Genomic DNA, 5,463 nt, shown 5'->3' with positions numbered 1-5,463 from the left:
ACCTCCCATGAAGCTTTTTAAAAAACCATAACCCATAGGGAGTATTTATGAATCATATGCTGGCCACATGCCCGCTGCACATCATTCTCGCCACTAGATGGAGCCAAGGAGAACTGGAATTTTCTGTGCTCCTCAGCTCCATCTAGTGGTGAGAATGATGTGCGAACGGCATTCGTCCAGCATAAGACTGGACAAATAAATCATCCCCTATGGTATATATTAGGGATGCAACAATACTGATACTCGTACTCGCCCAAATGCTCTGATACCTTCTCTGATACCGGAATTTCCGGTCAGAGGAAGGTTTCCTCTGACCGGCAGTCCCGCAGGGGAACATACAGCCAGCTTCCCGTGCAAGTAATGACCCGGCTCCCTCATTGGCCGGAAAGCAGGCTCCTTGCTGATTGGCTGTGAAGCCAGCTTTCCAGCCAATCATCATGGAGCCAGCTTCCTGGCCAATCAGGAAGCCGGGAGGTGCGTCATTACTAGCCACCCGAGTTCCTGATTGCACGTTAAGCCGGCTAGATGCTGATTGGCTGGGAAGCCAGTTTCCCACCCAATCACAATCAAGCCGGGCCAAACAACATGGAGCTGGCTTCCCGGGTAATCAGAAAGCCGGGCGACATGTCATTACCCGGCGCCCGGCTTCCTGATTGCCTGGAAAGCTGGCTCCATGCCAGCGGAAGCACTGGTATTCGGTATCAGCGAGTACCGAAAGCAAAATATCGGTGCGTTTACTCGATACCAAAAAACCGGTATCGGTGCATCCCTAGTACATATGTTGGTACAATGAATGGCACTGCAAAGCACCACAAACATATTGGCATGCCTTGTGGTAATGTGTGTTTTTAAGCATATTGCCACAACGTACAAATGCGAATGGGCCCTCAATGTCCGAAAGTGAAGTCCCTTTAATTCTTTCCTTCTTCCCCCCCAAAAATCGCCCCCCCCCTCCCCTTTCCCTTGTTTTTCGGAATTGCTTCCTTGCAGCTGTTATTTCCCCGTTACGTTGCCGGCAATCTGGATCTCTCAGCCGATAAACTTTTGTGTAGAAGGCAGAAGTGGTAGCAGGGGAATCTGCCTATTTTCGGAGTCACGTACTTCCAGTTGAGAGATTAAAAAACATGTTACGTGCGCGGCGCGTTTTCGGCCCGCTGAGCCCGCGTCCATCTGTTTAGCCCTTACACGCGGCTGATTTGTAACTTGCTGTAGACCGTCTCTCCTCCTAACATTTCATAAAGCACCTCTATGCATTATTGAAGGACTTTGGGGAAATAAGACGGAGGAGGAAGACTCTCCTCGACACTTTTTCTTTTCCGCAATTGTCTTTGCTATCGCTAAAGAGAGGAGAAGTCGGGGAGCAGAGAGCCTTGAGGCCGCAACCCCCCCCTGTTCTGCAGCGATACCCAGAGGCGGCCTGGATGCTCAGCCAGGCTAGCAATGGCAATTAATCAGCTAGTGTGAGCGTGTGCGGCAAATCGCTTGCTTGGCTTCTATTCCCCTCCTCCCTTCCCCCGAGCGGCTCCTCTGGGGAACGGGCGCCCCTTGCCACGAGCCGGGTGCCAGCTGTGTTTGGACCTAAATTCTGCCTGCTAATTAAAATGGTCAGGATTTAAACCTGCAGCCTGCGAAGAGAACGCGGCGGGGAAGCTGCTGGCTCCCGGCATCCAGCCATTAGCAGCCAATTTTACACCTCGGTGTCAGCTTCATCAGTTTAACCCCTTGAAGTAGACGTGAACCCTGTCTGGATGACTTAGGCATATTTATAAAGCAGTTCACTGCAGGTGAATCTTCCCGGTGCATGCGTTTTAACATTATAGGGCTTGATTCTCCACCAGAGAATGTTTGGTGAAAGTCTTACTGATGTATAAATAGACATCTTTGTACTTTGCACTGTGTATTATAAACAACTGCTACTGTTTTCACCGTTTTTCATCCTTCTACCCCTTCTCTGGCCTCTTTCAGCCACTTCCTGTCTACATGCACTCATAGCCTTGGACCGGCCATCCAGATAGGCCTGGAGCAATGGAATGGAAAGGAATAAGTGTAAGGCCTACATGACAAGAGTGGGAAGGGGAAATAGGGGTAGGAAAGGGTTAAGAAAAGTGGAAAAGGGCTCAGAAGGAGGTCACTTAACGTATTGGTGGATAGGGGCTTCCGGGAGGGGCTTTGGAGGGAAGTCAGGAAGGAGGTGTCTCAGGAGTTCAGTTGGTGTCCGGCAGAAGAAGAGACAAACTTCCCAGCCACCCGCCCTTGTTATGGGTGCCGGGGTTGTTGCGTGGTTTGTCACAGCTGTGTTTGGCGGCTTGGCATCCTTGAGGGCATTGGTCTGTACTTGCATATCTTGACGGGGGGACCCATCGTTGGTATGGGTGTCCTTCTGTGGTGGTAAGGTCAACTGGTTATGACCGGGTAATAGGGACCAATGTGGGTCTGCGGGTAATTTTATTAAGTCCCCGAGGCGGTGTATGGCGGCTGGGGGCATTCAGGTATAAAATGTGCCCGCAGATACTGGTCGGTATATATATATATAGAGAGAGAGAGTTACGGTGCCCTCAAGGACCTTGAAACCAATTTGGTATACAGTATAGTTATTGGTTGTTTTGTTGTTATTATTTATAAATTTTATTTATAATGTTTTGTAATAAACGGCTGCTGTGGCCATTTAAACCCCACCCTTACCATGCCTGTAAAATGTGTGACAGCACCCCTGCTTTTAGTCTGCAGCAGGGGCGTGCCGTGCATGTGACAGGGTAAAAACATAGGAGCACAATTGGGAGGCAGTTGTCATGCTATAGCAGGAAGTACCTGAACAAGGCTTTCCTGGTGGGGTTACCAGGGATTGTTTTAATAAAGGTTCAGATTGAATTAAAAAAAAATTGAAAATGACTTTTGAAATAATAATCACCTGACTTATATACTTGTTGAGTGACTCACTGAGTAGCAAAGCAGCAGGTCAGCATACATGCCAACTGTCCCAGATTTGCCAGGATAGTTCCACATCTTGACTGTGTCCCAGGATCACATCATCAACCTTATTTGAGGTACTGCACAGGCGCAGTAACTCAAACAGCCTTTAATTGCAGGGATTGGGGCCACCACTTGGCGGTACCTGTTCTGGATCAGTGACTCACTAATTTGCAAAGCAGCAGATCACCATAAATGGCGACTGTCCCTGATTTGCCGACACAGTTCCTCATCTTGGTCCACTGTTCTGCCAATGATGTGTCCTTGGCCATGCCCTGGGGTTCACATCATCAACCGTATTTGAGTTACTGCACATGCGCAGTAACTCAAAAAGGCTTGAATTGCGGGGATTAGGATCATTACTGGGCAGTACCTGTTCTGGATCAATGACTCGCTAAGTAGCAAAGTGGCAGGTCAGCATACAAGCCATTTGTCTCAGATTGGCCAGGACAGTCCCTCCTCTTGGCCCTCTGTTTTTCCAATGCTGTGTCCTTAGCCATGGCCTGGGGATTACATTAGCAACCTTATCTCAGTCACTGCACGTGCACAGTAACTCAAAAAGGCTTTACTTCCAGGGATTGGGGCCACCACTGGGTGGTACCTCTACTGAATCAATGACTCACTATGTTGCAAAGCAGCAGGTCAACATACATACCAAGTGTCCAAGATTTGCCAGCAACTTTGGTGGGACCAACTTTGCAAAGTAGGTGTGATGGGTGGACCCAGCATATTTGGAGGTGGGGTCAATCTGTAAAGAAGGCATGATTTGGGTTTGCCTACCCGGAAAGTGGGTGGACAGAATTTAGACTGTCGGCAGGATTTAACAGTGTCCACAGATCGTGGAGAAGAATGTTGGTAATTATGGCTCACTGTCTCACCAGGTAGAGGATAAAAGTGAATAAAGGTCCTGCCAATGGTGTGTCCTCAGCCAAATTTGCCAGGACAGCCCCTCATCGTGGCCCTCCAATGATGTGTCCTTGGCCATGTCCCGGTATCACAGCATCAACCTTATTTGAAATGCTGCACATGCTCAGTAACTCAAAAAGGCTTTCATTGCGGGGATTTGGGCCATGGCTGCATATTTAGAGGTGGGGTTTGGGTTGGACTGACTTTGTTAGAGGTGGGGTCTGGGTGACATCAATCTATAAAGTAGGCATGATTTGGGTTCGCCCACCTGGAAAGTGGCTGACCAAAATGCGGACTGTGGTTAGGGTTAACAGTGTCCCAGGATCAGGGATAAGAATGTAAGTATGACTCACCAAGTAGAGGTTAAAGGTGAAGAAACTGGTACCTCTTAAAACAAGTCAGCAATGGCATGCCATTGTCACGATCTGGGATCAGGCTCAGAGTCCAGTAGCTGAAGCAGCAGGCAATTCGTAGTATAACAGGCCGAGTTTGGTACACAAGCAGATGGTAGTAGTGGAGGAGCAGGCAGAAGCGTAGTCAGCGAACAAGCCGAGGTCAGTAGCCAAAGGTATCAGGTATGAAGCAGAAGACAGTGAGAGTAGTCGGTGAATCAGCAGCCAAAGGTCGGTACACGGGTGGCAGTATGAGTAGATTGTATCACAGGAGGAGCAAGGAAGCAAGATAATGGCAGGAGCACAATAATCTCGCAAACTGGAAGTGCAGAGGCATGGCTTAAATAGGAAGTTCAAGGGAGGAGCAAGGGGTTCAGGGTTCAGCAGAAACACATTAGAGCAGGCAAGGAGCTATCCAAGGCTCCAGAGTGGCTCAGCAGGTAGAGCCACCGCCAGACACTGCAGAGGCCCTGGGTGCAGATCCGGATCCTCAGAGCCATATTTATATCCCGATATGAGAAATCAGACTTAGGCCATGTGTTCAAATACTATAGGGTTTTTAATCAACACACTTTTTAATCAAGCAGAGATCTGAGTTATAAGTCATATGTGTGCATATAAAATGAATTACATACTGATCTGCAGCCAAGGATCTGACCTACTCCATTCAGCAAACATGAGATGTAACGACAGGACATGAACCAACCGGCGATGCTAATTGCTGGTCCCCGAGAGAGGTGTCAGTGAGATGTTTCTCCTACTTACCTCACAGGAATAAAGGCTAATAAAGTGCCCGATTCCCTGAGCTTCCTGCACATTAAGGTCACAACGCGGGGTTATAGTAAGAGGCAGCATAAAAACAGTATGCTGCACGGCATGCCTTTATTACCTGCTATCTATAAGGGGATTTAAGGCAGCAAGGGATGGAGCTAGAGGTCAAAAAAAAAAAAACACCTTAAATGGCATTTTAGAGTATTTCATCAAACATAATTTTCCAGTAGCTCAATCACAAACTTAGTAATGTACATGATTTACCTGGAGGCACAGCTAGGAATTTTTAATGTATTTATTGTGTCCTTATGGGCAGACCACATGTGAAGACACGGCTCTGACTGTTTCGTGTTTTTATTGTGTCCTGGGGGCAGATTACATCTCAAGGCATGGCTGTGATTGATTTTTATATTTATTGTATTGATGT

General features: G+C 47.9%; 1 protein-coding gene across 1 annotated transcript in view; it reads left to right on the top strand.

The window, feature by feature from the left end:
* The window catches only part of LOC108790375 (VPS10 domain-containing receptor SorCS1-like), a 475,033-nt gene that overhangs the window by 433,452 nt on the left and 36,118 nt on the right, over positions 1 to 5,463 (top strand). The window lies entirely within an intron of this gene.

The sequence above is a fragment of the Nanorana parkeri genome, unplaced genomic scaffold (genome assembly GCF_000935625.1).
Source record: "Nanorana parkeri isolate BGI_ZX_2015 unplaced genomic scaffold, ASM93562v1 scaffold469, whole genome shotgun sequence".
Classification (NCBI taxonomy): domain Eukaryota; kingdom Metazoa; phylum Chordata; class Amphibia; order Anura; family Dicroglossidae; genus Nanorana; species Nanorana parkeri.
This window is presented reverse-complemented; position numbering and strand designations above follow the sequence as displayed.